General features: G+C 38.7%; 1 long non-coding RNA gene across 1 annotated transcript; it reads left to right on the top strand.

The window, feature by feature from the left end:
* The first annotated feature begins 3,217 nt into the window (after positions 1 to 3,217).
* Positions 3,218 to 5,306, top strand: LOC145138443 (uncharacterized). The gene is made up of 3 exons (XR_013721529.1): positions 3,218 to 3,499; positions 4,234 to 4,282; positions 4,980 to 5,306. It is a non-coding gene; the product is annotated as an uncharacterized LOC145138443 (long non-coding RNA).
* Positions 5,307 to 16,709: the final 11,403 nt, after the last annotated feature.

Here is a 16,709-nt window from a genome sequence, read left to right as displayed (position 1 = left end):
CTACCTAGAGTAGCCGGTCATAAAGACTAAATGTGTACAGTTTAACAAGTTGAAGAGGTAAATGTGGACGGAAAAAAAAACTCAATAACCAAATGTATACAAATCGAAAAATATATTACCCTTTTAAGTCATAATCCATTTTTTGTAAAAAAAAGTTTCAGATTATATATATATATATATATATATATATATATATATATATATATATATATATATATATATATATATATAGAGAGAGAGAGAGAGAGGTAAGTTCAATTGAGAAAATAAAAAAAGTTGAGAATGGGGGAATCATTCTCAGCCACTCATTTAATCTAAGCATAAAAGACACGGTGGCAAACTTGTAAATATGATAATAACCTTCAATCTCAAATACGTAACATCGATTTCTTTGTTGAATACTCCGAATTTGAATTTCCCAGATTCGCAAACGAACTCAGTTGGAATCAGAATTTCTTTGTTGTTCATGAAATTGGAATTAGAGTTCTGGACTCGCAGTCACAGTCGACATTGAAGGACTCGGAATCGGTACTCACAGGTTCCTAATCGGATTTTCGGAAATCAAAATCAAAATGTGAAATCGATCAGACATAGGATGTCGCATATGAAGTCAGAAGCTTTTGAAATTGGAACATATATTCTAATCGGAACAGTTCACGTCTTGATTATTAGTATTACAAAGAAATCTGGAATCGGGATTTCAAGGTTTCAAAATTGAAATCGGATTTTTTTTGGAATGAAATGAAAATCGGAATTGCACGCTTTAAAGTCGAAATCGGAAGTATATGATGATTTGGAATTGATAACTTGAATTGGAAGTATCATGTTTTTAACATTTTTAAAAAAGTTAACTTGTATGCACTCCAACTGTTTGATGAAATGCATAAACTAAATTACCACGTTATATTCACATATGAATATGTTTTCCGACCTGAATCAGTATATGATTATTAAAAAAAAAACAAATATGCAAGTCTGTATGTTATTCATATGTGAATAACGTATAAAAATTATATATATTTGTGAAAAAACATTGTAATATTCATATGTGAATATACTGTGTAATATTCATAAGTGAATATATCATATTATATTCACAAGTGAATATACTATGTAAAATTCACATGTGATATACCATGTAATACTATGTAATATTCACATATGAAAATATCATATAATATTCATAAGTGAATATACCATCTAATATTCACAAGTGAATATACTATGTAATATTCACAATTGAATGCATCGTCTAATATTTAAATATGAATATACTATGTTTATTATATGCTATATTCATATATGAATGATATTTATATTATAAAAAAATTAATCATACTTTTTATTCATAAGTGATAATGTATTTTTTTCGGAAAAAAAACATTGTTTTGAGGTCCTAAGCAAGTTTGTAATTCATATGTGAATAACATATAAGAATTATATCCGCATGTGAACATATGTAATATTCACAAATGAATATATATGTAATAATCAAATGTGAATATATATGTATTATTCACAAATGAATAAAACTGTCAATAAAACCGAGGACTACAAAATATATAAAATTAAAGATAAAAAAAAGTATTTGATAAGAATATATATTTATTCACATACAACTAATCTTTTTAGGTTAATAAAATAATTATATAAGCATATATATTTTTATTAATGTTCTATTCATTTGTAAATAAATGATAACTTTTTTTTCAGAAAATTATAAAAATAGAAAAACGTCATTTTGAGGCCCTAAACAGTCCCGAATGGCCGAAAAATACCGTACGTCACGGCGATGCTGTGAATTTTGTAAATCGCACCATTTTACATCAAATATGCGAATTTCGTCCAATTCCGAGACTAAACTTCATTGCGGCAAATTGTTTTGATGATGTCACTAAATTTTCATTCCTACTAGTGATGACATCATCATGACATGCTATTTATTCATATATGAATAAAGTTTAGAAATCATTACGACATATTTACTGATGATGTTACTAACTTCAATCACACTAGTAAAAAATCATTGTAATCTGTTATTTTTATTTATGTGAATAAACTATACATGTTGATTTATTTATTTTGTGAATACAACCTTTATATATAAAAATATATAATACATTATAAGAATTGGTTTGTGAATAGTTTTTTTGTATATTGTAACAATATTATTTTACATGTAAAATCAACATTATACTAAGACAAACAACATTGTATTGGTTAATGAATATCATTTGCATTTGAATTTAACACGATCAAAATGAAGAATATATTAAATTGTATAACATATTCATATATGAATATAACATATTTGTTTTGTGTATAAAAAAAACAAATATATACTAATTAAGGTGCGAAAACATATTCATATGTGAATATAACGTGGTAATTTAGTTTATGCATTTCATCAAACAGTTGGAGTGCATACAAGTAAGTTTTTTTAAAAATGCTAAAAACATGATACTTTGACTATTTAAAACTTACAAAATAGTAGATTGATAGAGAATTATATGAAATTTTTCAAAAAAAAATGATTTGACGTTTTTCTAACCTTAATTTAGAAGTTTTGTTTGATGATCGATGTTGAATGAATGATATGAAGTGAAATTGTTGTTGATTATCGATGATGTTGATCTAATGACACTGGAAGTATAATTAATCGTAGATGTTGAAGATATGCTCGAATTCAAGCATAATTGAAGGTTGGATTGAAAGAACCAAAAACGATTTTTTTTTTGTCTACTGTTGAATGATCTTGATGAACGTGTTTTTGACGAAGATGGATGATTGATTAACACTGGATGATGTTGATCGAGGATTTAATTGAAGAAATATGGATGATCGTTGAAGGTTGGAGAAGAAATTTGGATGATGAACGATCGAGTAGTAATGAATTTGAATTGTTATCAAATTATCCACAATTATGTATCTGTGATTGAAGGATATCATATCATATTTACAATTTTGCTACCGTGTATTTTATGTTAAGATGCTAATTAAATGATTGGCCGAGAATGATTCCCCCATTCTCAACCTTTTTTTTTTCTCAATTGAACCCTCCTCTATATATATATATATATATATATATATATATATATATATATATATATATATATATATATATATATATATATATATATATATCATTATCATTATTTTATATAAAAACCTTTTTATACTCGTGCCTTCAATATTCAATTCATAGGGTTCCGGTTCGGCCACGTACCCCACTCCCGGAACGACACAACGTACTCAAATGTCGAGTAAATCTTCCTCATCATAGCATCCTGTTTACCACTTAACTTTACCGACTCTGATTACCCATCCATTCTACATCACCCCGAAGACACATAACGGTTCGTCCTCTACAAGATCTGACATATCTTCCACTAATCGGATTTTCATAAAATTCGTCCAATTCTCGACCACAAATTTTCTGAATGTTTAATCAAATAAGATCCGTAACATGAGTCCGTTTGCCATCGCCATCTTCCCACTGGTATGTTCTCTACACAAACCCTAATCTGATTTCAATTGAAAACACAAACCCTAATTTGACGACTTCAGTTCTTTTTACTTCTTACCGTCAATCTATCGATGGATTTTCTTCCCCTGATAAAATCTATTTGATGGTCGTTTTTCCTTTAATCATTATCTCAAATTCTACTTATAATTAACAATTGCCACATAGGAACATTGATTGCACAAAGTTTACATCTATTCAATTCTAATTATGATTAACGAAGGGAATTAGGTGCTGATTGGTTGCTTTTACATTGTAAATCTTTGGCCTTCAATTATCCAAGTGTCAAAATTTCCATAAAAAATACATATGTTATTGCAATCTATTTTCCCTTTTGTTTTCAAAGGTATAAAAGGGGCAGTTGAAATTCCATTAAACAACGTATTTGAGAGATTACATTTTATACTTCTTAAATGTCTATATTAATTTGTTAATTTCTCTGTGTTATTTAAATACTCTCACTTTTGACAGCACCTATGAAATACTATAAGTAATCCGATTTTAGAAATTACTGCAATTTTCCTAAACTGCATGAAAACTTTCTAGCAAAAAAAAATGAACTTCAATTTAGTAGCAGGTAAAGCACCAAAACAGTGAAACAGTCATATAATTAGTTCATACTTACATTTTGGTATACAATTATTCTTAATGACAATTGTAATCATAATATTTTCATATATGATCGTGACAAATTGTTTCTATTCAACCAGATGTTGAACTTCTCAAGTGGTGCCAAGTAACAAGTGGTACATGTCACATGTAAATCAATTTCTTTGCTTAAACAATATAACTTTTAACAAATTGGCGGTGTACTATCATCAAATTTCCATATCGTGAGTGGATGTCAACATGCACCTAATAATCACAAAAGAATAACAAGTGTTGCTGGTTGTTCCATTGTAGATAAGAAACTATACAGGTGAAAAGCTATTATAAATTGGAAAAAAACGAATGGTAACTGTCAAGATATAATAGATATGTTAGATATAGTTGATGATGCTCCTCCTTATAAGAAACGTTACAAAAAGGAAGCCCTTAAAAATGGAAAAGGAAGAAATTAACGAACATTTGCAAGACAAATGTTCAAATGAACAACACAATAGGAAGACTAATGATACCATACAAGCAAGTTTATACAACATAAGTGAAAACATAACTGGAGAAAGTAAAGGACTTAAAAGAAGAATAGTTAGAAATTTAGGTACAACAATTATGAAATAAAATAATGTTGGCAAGCAACAGAGCAATAGAAAAGGAAAACATCTCTTACAACAAGTAATTTTATCTGCTGGTGTTCTTCGAGAAGTCATGTCTTGTTGGTGTTGTCATGCTGTGAAATTTTATTCTGAAACATCAAATTTTTGTTGTTTAGGTATGAAACTATATAGAATTGCAAATCATTTGTGCAACTTCTTAATGTGTTTGAAACTGATGTATTCCGTTTTGGTTATGACAGGAAAAGTTTTTAAGCTGATCTTCCCACCGAACAGTAAGTGAATACCAATTTACCAAACATAAAGAATTGATATGTTCATTTCCACATTAGTTGTTATGTTTTCATGCTATTAAAACTAAACAAACTAACAACTTCATTTCCTCTATAATAGTATATTTCAATCAGATTTTAAGTTGTGGCTTGTGTATTATTATTGAATAATATTACATTTCTTTATAATAGTTTATTTCAGTAAGATTGCAACTTCATTTCCTCTATAATACTTTATTTCACTCAGATTGTAAGTTGTTGCATGTGATATTATTTACAATAAATAACATGCACTTCCATCATTGAGGTTAACTTTTGTGTAAGTATCAATAAGTACAATCAACTAATAGATAAATACCCAAATTCAATGAAGTCTTAAAGATACATCCATCTACATCAAACACTTAGATTTTTAAAATATGTTCACATGATTAGTTTGAATTAGGTTTCACTTATTTATAATTAGATTAGATGGGGTTTGTAATATTCATATTTATTTTTTTAATGCCTAATCCACATAAATTCGTTGATGTCTTCTGGAGATCACATATCACCTAAGGATCGAAGAGATTAGAGATGGCAATATTATTCTCTAACATTTGTGGGGAAAATTTATCAATTTGATTTGCACTCTCTCCACATCTCACTTCTCTACAAAACTCAATTAAACAAATGACAACAATAGCAATAAACAACATACAACTCATTGTTCAATCATTCTGTAAGCCTGAAGTTTCTACTTCTCCACATCAACGTATTTCAAAACAAGGTTTCTACTTCTCCCCATCAACAAACAACTGGATGTTATGATTATACAAAGCCGGATCCTTTATTGCTAACAATTTCAATCAGAAAACATGTATTCAAATGTCAAAGAAAGGTTACTTTGATTGTTCTATTTTCATTATATTAACAAACTGAATTGAGGAATCATTTAACATTTTAATTTAACTTTCAAATTACCCAATTACTCACCAAGCATCATTTCAAAAATCCATCCATAATCCATGGGTCGTGTTGAGCACGGGCCTCTGAACTTTTCTAGTATATATATATATATATATATATATATATATATATATATATATATATATATATATATATATATATATATATATATTAGTGAAGGAGATAACACGTAAACATCTTGTAGCTCAAGTGGCAAATCGTTTGCAACTCCAGAGAACAGGTCACGAGTTTGGAACCCCATCTCCTCATTTTCTAAAAATAGATCTATTTTTTCATTATTAAGTCAGAAACTGACGTGACATGTCACGTCAGTCCATGTCAGTCTCTAGATCAGTTTATTCGTCTACTTTTTCCAATGTGAAGAATTTTCCCGGTTTCATGGGTTTTTCTATTAAAAAAATCGGGACTAAATTAAAACTTTTTCCAAAAGTTTGAGACTTTTCTGATAAAAAACCCCTTAAAAACATACAAATATAATAAAAACGTATACAAAATATAATAGATACATAGAATTTTTTTATTTAAAATATATTTTTACATAAAACTTATTTATTATATTTATGTTTTTATGACTTTATACGTAAAAACTTATTATGTATACGTATAACAAATACATAAAAAACTCATAAACACGTAAATGTAACTTATAAAATTTTAAAAAATCATTATTTTTTAACTTATAAATTTTTAAAAACATAATTTTTTAAATTTGTTTTATTAAAAAAATAATATTTTTATTTTCTCTTAAAGTAATAATAATAATAATAATAATAATAATAATAATAAATAAATAAATAATGTATTTAAAGCTTTAGGTTGTAATAGATATAAAAGATAGTGTAAAAGAAAAAGCAAACAATTTATGTAGCCTAACTGGTAAGTAGTATGTATGGGTTTCCAAGTGATGTAGAAAAAACCTCCATTTGGCAAGCCTTTCTTATTTTCCAAAATATGTCATTTTTTAATTAGTAAGACAGAAGTTGACGTGGCTAGCACGTCAGTCCATGTCAGCCTCCACATCAGCTCATTCGTACAGTTAGCAAGCCATGTAACATGGTAACCTGATAAGGTAAATTTTGGTTAAAGTGAAGGATTTTCCCGGTTTTTTTGGGTTTTTCTTTTTTTAAAAAAAATCGGGACTACATTGAAACGTCTTTCGAAAGTTTGAGATTTTTTCTGATAAAACCCCTTCTTAAATTCCAATATTTATTTTAATAAATTGATTTATTATTATTGTAACATCCGGATTTCCAGGTATCATAGATTGAGTATTTATTTTGAGTCAAGGAGAAGGACGCGACGAGTTGACGCCTAAACTCGTCGAGTAGGATCGCGACTGCTGACTAGGATTAATGAATGGACTCGACAAGTCGGCGAGTCGACTCGACGAGTCCGCGCTGTGGACAGAAACCCTAAATCTTCGGGCATGTGCCCTATTTAAGGGTCCTTATGGCCCTTATTGCGGCCACACACCCACTTGCGAAACCCTAACAAACCAGAGAGCATAGAGAGTGAGGGAAAGAGCTAATTGCATCACCATTAGTGCATTCTTGCAAGGAGAGAGGGGATTCAAGTTAGGCTGATTGAGGAGCTCAGACCTGCCATTACTTCACCAAAGGTTGTTGTTGAGGTATGAATCCATGCCTATTTTCGTGTATAGAGTAGATCTCTTGAATCTAGGGTTTCTTTACCCTTTCTTTAGTTGGAATTTGGAGCATGTGAAGTCACATTGAGGAATAGACTTTAGATCTGGACCTTGAGAGGTGCAGAGTGTCCCAACAACCAAGCTTTATGCTGTTACATGAGAATATTGAGCCTATGACTCCATTTTTAGAGCTATTTCATCATATAGAGCCATATGTGCGATCCATGAATGTAAAGTTCAGACCTTTACGTGACTTTTGGGTGTTAGAAGGTCAAATCTATAAGTTAGAGAAACAGATCTAACCTCAGAAGGTCGTTTGAGCATTCCCATGGAAAAAACTCGTCGAGTCCATGAGAGGAGTCGACGAGTCGGATTGTGTTGCACCACGATTCGTGATCAGTGGTAACCCGTCGAGAAAAAGGTTAACTCGACGAGTGGAGTGAGGCCTTAGGAGGATTCAGAGGACACGCATGGACTCGCCGAGTCACCCGAGTGCACTCGACGAGTCTGGTCAAAGTTGGACCGTTGACAGGGGTTGACTTTTAGGCTTTCGTCAACAGTTGGGCATTGGACTATTGGAGGGGTAAAATGGTATTTTTCCCTTCTGAGAGAATATAGGGAGGAACTAGTCTAGTCTTTGAGAGCCGTATTAATTAGAGATGATTACTTTATGTGATTAGGCAGAGGCTAGATCAATGATTCGAGTTCGAGACTTTCCGAGATTACCCAAGGTGAGTCTTCTCACTATACATTACCTAGAGTGGTAACTATATGCAGACCGGAGGGTCTTATGTGTTATGTGTATGTTTGAGTTTATGTGCATTGTGATATATGTATTATATGTGTTATATAGACCGGACCGGAGGGTCCAACGAGTTAGACCGGACCAGAGGGTCCAACGAGCTAGACCGGACTGGAGGGTCCAACGAGCTACGGGACTGGAGGGTCCCGCTGAGACACATTGACCGGAGGGTCATACTGAGTTATAGTCTCGAGTGGCTTATGTGTTGTATGTGGTATTTTGGGGAACTCACTAAGCATTTATGATTACCGTGTTATGTGATATGTGTTTCAGGTACCAGCGAGGATCGCGGGAAGGCGCCGACATGATTTGTACACACTAGCAGAGGATTATGTGTTGAGATTCTGGGATATGTTTTATTGTGATGACATTTGATACATGAGATTTTGAGAATATTATATGAGTTTTATTATGTTTGAAAATTGAAAAATTGTTTTGAAATTTACGTTGTTACAAGTTGGTATCAGAGCCTTGGTTTGAGGGATTCGGATGCACCTTCGGGCGTATCTGAACTCAAACTGGGGATTTGAGAAAAATTTTCATAAAAGAAACAATTTTTCTAAAAGAGTAAAATATTTTTGAGAAAAGCAGAACGGAGCAGTATGTACGATCAGCCAGCGCCCAAACGGTGATTTCCCAAAATACCCTTACATTATATGTTTATGAGATATTATGTGATATGTTATGCATGCTAGAGTAGGCTAGGTATTCATATCTAGGACTAGAGTGGCCTGATTTGTGATGCCTTATCCTAGGAGATTACTGCTACTATGAGTTACTTCGAGAGTGAGTAGGTAGTAGCGAGGAGCTTATGAGTGGTCTACTGGAAGGTAGCATGTGTTCAGCGAGATATAGGGTACTTGTGATCTGGGATCCTAGGTGGAGGACTTGGAGTGAATACTAATGCGGTGTGGAAGGTAGTATAGGGCCCGTACTACTGGAAACACCGGATCAGTGAGCAGTCCAAGTAAGAATCCTTAGGATACTAAGGAACGAGTAGGGTTGAGTTATCGAGTGCGAGTATACTCGAGCGAGTCTCTGATTTCTTTTGTGTTATGTTTCAGAGACATTATGGTGGGTACGCGCCACACTCCAGAGAGCAGCGGTGTTAGCGATGATGAGATTCGCAGGATGATTCATGATGAGGTGGCAGCAGCCATTCGTGCTGAGATACCGGAGATGTTTGGGTCTATCAAGACCATACTGATTGAGACATTTGACGAGCGGTATGCTGCTCTTACCGATGCTGCTGTTGCTGCGGCCACCGCAGCCATTGCCGCTGCTAGGCCACAGGGGGATGATTCATTGCTGTACCTGGAGTTCAGCAACACGAAGCCACCAGATTTTGATGGGACTCAGGATCCGATAGCCGCGATGAGATGTATCTCTGACATTGAGGGGTGTTTCTACACATGTTCTTTCCCTGAGCATCTGAGGGTACGGTTCGCGCTGAACCAGCTTCGCTTGGGAGCGAAGGACTGGTGGAAGTTTGTGACGACATACTTCATTCCTGCAGAGATTACAGCGGTGACCTGGGAGAGGTTCACCACCATGTTCCGAGATGAGTATGTTCCCCCGATGGAGAGGGAACGATTGTCGCAGGAGTTCTTGTCCCTCAAGCAGGGGACGGACTCCGTGACTGTGATTACACGGATGTTTCATGAGAGGGTGTTGTTTTACCCTGAGCACGTGTCTACCGAGTAGGAACGTATGAGCCGATATCTGAGCATACTGAGGAGGGACATTCGTGAGTTCGTGGCGAACTCGACATACCGGACATTTGCCGAGCTCCAGGAAAATGCCCGGAAGAGGGAGATTGAGCTAGAGACTCAGGCCAGGGAGGAGGCCAAGTCTCAGAGGAGGGATAAGTGGCCGGTACAGTCTCAGCCGGCAGCCAAGCGGGCAAAGCCCGCTGATTCGAGATCTGGAGGTCCGAAGGGCCGCACTTGCGGGAAGTGCGGCAAGAGCCATGATGGGGTGTGCAGAGCGGGGGTGTGCTACAAGTGTGGTAAGGAAGGGCATTTCACGAGGGATTACCCCAAGGGGTTTGCAGTTTGCTTTCACTGCAACCAGACTGGCCATCGGAAGGCCAAGTGCCCACAGCTACTTCAGGGATCAGCACATGGATATACACCTGCTGCTAGAGCTACCGAGGTCCGGCCAGCGAAGGCCGAGGCACCGAAGGCTTGCGGGAGAGCCTTTCAGTTGACAGCGGAGGAGGTCCGCGCAGCGCCAGATGTCGTGGCTGGTATGTATTCTTTTATTTACTTATTCTGAGTTGAGATATTGTGCTTATATTGTGGTATGCATAGGTACTTTTCTTGTGAGTTCTGTACCTACTTTGGTGTTATTTGACTCGGGTGCGAGTCGATATTTCGTGTCATTGGCGTTTAGCCAGCACATCAGTATCCGACGAGAGGCGTTGAGTCGACCTCTATGAGTTTCTATAGCTGACGAGCGAGCGGTTTATGCTACTGATGTGATTCGAGGATGTGTACTCAAGATTTTCGGTGTTGAGTTCCCGATAGATCTGGTACTGATTGCGATGGGGGATGTCTGTGTCGTCGTAGGCATGGACTGGTTGAGCCGATTTGGAGCTGTTATAAACTGTGAGCGACAGTTGGTGACCATACGAGACCCTAGTGGGGGAGTACTTACGGTGTATGGCGAGGGTACCCGATTTGGGTCAGCATTCTGTTCGGCTGCCAGAGCGAGACAGAGTCTACAGCAGGGCTGTAGAGGGTTTGTAGCCTATGTCATGGATGCACGAGTTACCGCAGAGAGGCCGAGTTTTGTCGGTGAGGTACCGATAGTGCGAGAGTTTTCGGATGTTTTCCCCGAGGAGTTGTCGGGTTCGCCTCCCGAGAGGCAGGTGGAGTTCCGCATCGATTTGGTTCCGGGGGCAGTGCCTATTGCCAAGGCACCCTATCGCCTTGCACCACCAGAGATGCAGGAGTTATCCTCGCAGCTTCAGGAGCTGTTGGGGAAGGGATTCATCCGACCGAGTAGCTCGCCGTGGGGAGCGCCGATCCTTTTTGTCAAGAAAAAGGATGGTTCACACCGGATGTGCATCGATTACCGGGAGTTGAACAAGTTGACGGTCAAGAACCGTTATCCACTACCGAGGATCGACGATCTATTCGATCAGTTGCAGGGAGCGTCTTGGTTTTCCAAGATAGACTTGAGGTCTGGATATCACCAGATGAGGGTGCGTGATGAGGATATCCAGAAGACGGCGTTCAGGACTCGTTATGGGCATTACGAGTTCGTGGTGATGCCTTTTGGGCTCACCAATGCACCAACGACGTTCATGGATCTCATGAACCGAGTATGCAGGCCGATGTTGGATCGATCGGTGATTGTGTTCATCGATGACATTCTAGTGTATTCGAGATCCAGAGAGCAGCATGAGGAGCATCTGAGGGAGGTCCTTGGAGTTTTGAGATCGGAGAGGCTTTATGCCAAATTCTCCAAGTGTGATTTCTGGTTACGAGAGGTCCAGTTCTTGGGGCACCTCGTTAATCAGAATGGGATACTGGTCGATCCGGCCAAGATTGAGGCTGTTATGAGTTGGGAGGTGCCGAGATCCCCCACCGAGATCAGGAGTTTTCTGGGGTTGGCCGGCTACTATCGGAGATTTATCAGAGATTTCTCCAAGATTGTCGTTCCCCTCACCAGATTGACCCAGAAGGGTGTTGCTTTTATTTGGGGTCCCGAGCAGCAGACCTCGTTTGAGACTCTTCGCCAGAGATTATGCGAAGCCCCGGTGTTAGCCCTTCCGGAGGGAATGGAGGATTTCGTAGTGTATTGTGATGCGTCTATATCGGGGTTGGGTGCGGTGCTTGTGCAGAGAGGGCACGTGATAGCATACGCATTGAGGCAGCTGAAGCCTCGTGAGACGAGGTATCCCACCCACGATTTGGAGTTGGGGGCAGTGGTATTCACCCTCAAGATATGGCGCCATTATTTGTATGGGGTTCGGTGTACCATATACACGGACCACAAGAGTTTGAAGTATCTGATGGATCAGCCCAACCTGAATATACGCCAGAGGAGATGGTTGGATGTGGTAAAGGATTATGACTGTGAGATCCTGTACCACCCGGGCAAGGCTAACGTGGTAGCCGATGCCTTGAGCCGCAGGGCGGGAGAGTGCCCCGATTCGAGACATATGTATGAGGATGACGGTGATGACTCCTGTGTTGGATACTATTCGAGAGGCCCAGGCAGAGGCTGTGAGACCGGAGAACCGCAAAAGGGAGCGGGTAATTGGACAGGTGTCCGAGTTTGTGACGGATAGCCAAGGGCTCATGACCTTTCGTGGTCGGATTTGGGTGCCGTATATGGGCGGGGCACGTAGCACTCTGTTGGAGGAGGCGCATAGATCGAGATTTTCGATCCATCCCGGGGCCACTAAGATGTATTTGGACCTGAAGAGAGACTATTGGTGGCCCTGTATGAATAGGGATGTTGCATGGGTCGTAGAGAGGTGCTTGACCTGTCATCGGGTTAAGGTCGAGCACCAGCGTCTGCATGGCAAGTTGCAGCCATTAGAGGTTCCCCAGTGGAAGTGGGAACAGATTTCTATGGATTTTATCACCAAATTGCCGAGGATCGCGAGGGGTGTTGATGCAATTTGGGTGATTGTGGACCGACTGACGAAGAGCGCTCACTTCCTTGCTATCAGTGAGAACTCTTCTGCGGAGAGGCTGACAGAAATATATGTGAAAGAGGTGGTGTCGCGGCATGGAGTGCCGATCTCGATTGTGTCAGACCGAGATGTACGTTTCACTTCCAGGTTTTGGAAGAAGTTCCATGAGGAGTTGGGTACGAGATTGCACTTCAGTACTGCCTACCACCCATAGACGGATGGCCAGAGTGAGCGAACGATACAGACACTCGAGGACATGCTTCGAGCATGTGTTATGGACTTCGGTGGAAGTTGGGACACATACCTACCTTTGGCTGAGTTTTCTTACAACAACAGCCACCATTCGAGTATTGGTATGCCTCCCTTTGAGCTTCTTTATGGGAGGAGGTGTCGAACTCCCATCTGTTGGGGAGAGGTAGGGCAGCGAGTGATGGGTAGCACTGAGATAGTGCTCAAGACGACTGAGCAGATACAGCAGGTCATACAGAGGTTACTGACAGCCCAGATCCGTCAGAAGAGTTATGTGGATAGGCGGCGATCCGAGCTCGAGTTCCAGGTTGGAGATTTCGTACTCCTGAAGGTATCTCCTTGGAAAGGAGTGAATAGATTCAGGAAGAGCGGCAAGCTGGGGCCCCGATACATTGGTCCGTTCAGGGTGACCGCGAGGGTGGGTAAGGTAGCATACCGTCTGGAGCTACCCGAGGAGTTGAGTCATATCCATGATACCTTCCACGTATCCCAGTTGAGGAAGTGTATAGCCGATGAGACGGTGGTTGTGCCGCTAGAGGATATTCAGGTGGACGCGAGTCTGAATTACATTGAGAGGCCGATCGCGATCTTGGATCGGAAGATCAAGGTTCTGAGGAACAAGGAGGTGCCCCTGGTTCAGGTCCAGTGGCAACATCGGAGAGGGTCCGAGCTGACTTGGGAGCCAGAGACGGAGATGCGGGAGCAACATCCAGAGTTGTTTGCAGAGCGAGACTTCGAGGGCGAAGTCTGATTCTAGTGGGGGAGAATTGTAACATCCGGATTTCCAGGTATCATAGATTGAGTATTTATTTTGAGTCAAGGAGAGGGACTCGACGAGTTGACGCCTAAACTCGTCGAGTAGGATCGCGACTGCTGACTAGGATTAATGAATGGACTCGACGAGTCCGCGCTGTGGACAGAAACCCTAAATCTTCAGGCATGTGCCCTATTTAAGGGTCCTTATGGCCCTCATTGCGGCCACACACCCACTTGAGAAACCCTAACAAACCAGAAAGCATAGAGAGTGAGGGAAGGAGCTAATTGCATCACCATTAGTGCATTCTTGCAAGAAGGAGAGAGGGGATTGAAGCTAGGCTGATTGAGGAGCTCAGACCTGCCATTACTTCACCAAAGGTTGTTGTTGAGGTATGAATCCATGCCTATTTTCGTGTATAGAGTAAATCTCTTGAATCTAGGGTTTCTTTACCCTTTCTTTAGTTGGAATTTAGAGCATGTGAAGTCCCATTGAGGAATAGACTTTAGATCTGGACCTTGAGAGGTCCAGAGTGTCCCAACAACCAAGCTTTATGCTGTTACATGAGAATATTGAGCCCAGGACTCCATTTTTAGAGCTATTTCATCATATAGAGCCATATGTGCGATGCATGAACGTAAAGTTCAGACCTTTACGTGACTTTTGGGTGTTAGAAGGTCAGATCTATAAGTTAGAGAAACAGATCTGACCTCAAAAGGTCGTTTGAGCATTCCCATGGAAGAAACTCGCCGAGTCCATGAGAGGAGTCGACGAGTCGGATTGTGTTGCACCACGATTCGTGATCAGTGGTAACCCGTCGAGAAAAAGGTTAACTCGACGAGTCGAGTGAGGCCTTAGGAGGATTCAGAGGACACGCATGGACTCGCCGAGTCACCCGAGTGCACTCGACGAGTCTGGTCAAAGTTGGACCGTTGACTGGGGTTGACTTTTAGGGTTTCGTCAACAGTTGGGCATTGGACTATTGGAGGGGTAAAATGGTATTTTTCCCTTCTGAGAGAATATAGGGAGGAACTAGTCTAGTCTTTGAGAGCCGTATTAATTAGAGATGATTACTTTATGTGATTAGGCAGAGGCTAGATCAATGATTCGAGTTCGAGACTTTCCGAGATTACCCGAGGTGAGTCTTCTCACTATACATTACCTAGAGTGGTAACTATATGTAGACCGGAGGGTCTTATGTGTTATGTGAATGTTTGAGTTTATGTGCATTGTGATATATGTATGATATGTGTTATATAGACCGGACCGGAGGGTCCTACGAGTTAGACCGGACCAGAGGGTCCAACGAGCTAGACCGGACTGGAGGGTCCAACGAGCTACGGGACTGGAGGGTCCCGCTGAGACACATTGACCGGAGGGTCATACTGAGTTATAGTCTCGAGTGGCTTATGTGTTGTATGTGGTATTTTGGGGAACTCACTAAGCATTTATGCTTACCGTGTTATGTGATATGTGTTTCAGGTACCAACGAGGATCGCGGGAAGGCACCGACATGATTTATACACACTGACAGAGGATTATGTGTTGAGATTCTAGGATATGTTTTATTGTGATGAAATTTGATACATGAGATTTTGATAATATTATATGAGTTTTATTATGTTTGAAAATTGAAAAATTGTTTTAAAATTTACGTCGTTACAATTATTATTATTATTATTATTATTATTATTATTATTATTAAACGTTAAAAAGAATTACATACCCGGCCTCAGAAACGGATGTTACAAATACGTCTATTTGTATTTGACGAGAGAGAGAGAGAGAGAGAGAGAGAGATGATGGTACGGTGGGTGGCCTATTCCTGATTTTTCTAGTTTTCAAATTTTAAAAAATATTAATATAAGGTAAAAAACAAATAATAAGAGAAAATATAATCCTTTCAAATCTATCAAGGACCAAAACCATAAGAAATTATTGATTTTGGACTTCTATACACGTTAAAAACTTTTTGGACCTTATTTACAGTATTTTTTGCAAATCACGAGACCAAATGTTGCAGTTTAAAACGAGCTAAGTTATTAGTGATTCAACGAAACAATACAAAACCAATGTTCATCTATCAACTTATTTGAATATAATCCATGATATGTGCTGCATCACCGTCTTCCTTTGTATTGTCTCAATTATCTTTATCAACAACCTTCGTTTATAGAAATTTCGGCGTTATATGTTTTTGTGTTGTAGTGGTTTTTTCTCTTCCATCATAAACATATACTATGTATACTATATGATTTACACATAGCGATTATTAGCGAGATATTTCACGATCTATCAGGTAACGATTGGATGTAAAAGTAACAACACGAAGAATAAATTTTGTTCGCGAGAAAATATGTAGTTTTAATTTTAGTAAATGTGTACTGGCTAGTAGGGGTGAGTATTTGGACCGGTGGACCGGACCAGACCGGACCCTTTTTTTGGACCTCCGGGCCGGTCCTCGGTTCTAGGAATCCATCAAAACTGGTCCGGTCCGGTTTTTACCGGGTTTAGAACCGGTTGGACCCGATTTTAAAAAAAATTGTAATCTTTAAACAATCATAACTCATTCATTTTAAGTCGAATTGACACGCAGTTTTTTCCAACGTTTAATTTACAGTTTGTAGATG

Source organism: Lactuca virosa, chromosome 9, assembly GCF_052849685.1.
Source record: "Lactuca virosa cultivar CGN04683 chromosome 9, Lactuca_virosa_CGN04683_v6, whole genome shotgun sequence".
Lineage (NCBI taxonomy): Eukaryota > Viridiplantae > Streptophyta > Magnoliopsida > Asterales > Asteraceae > Lactuca > Lactuca virosa.
The sequence above is the reverse complement of the archived record's forward strand: the minus strand, read 5'-3'. Positions and strand labels throughout refer to the sequence as shown.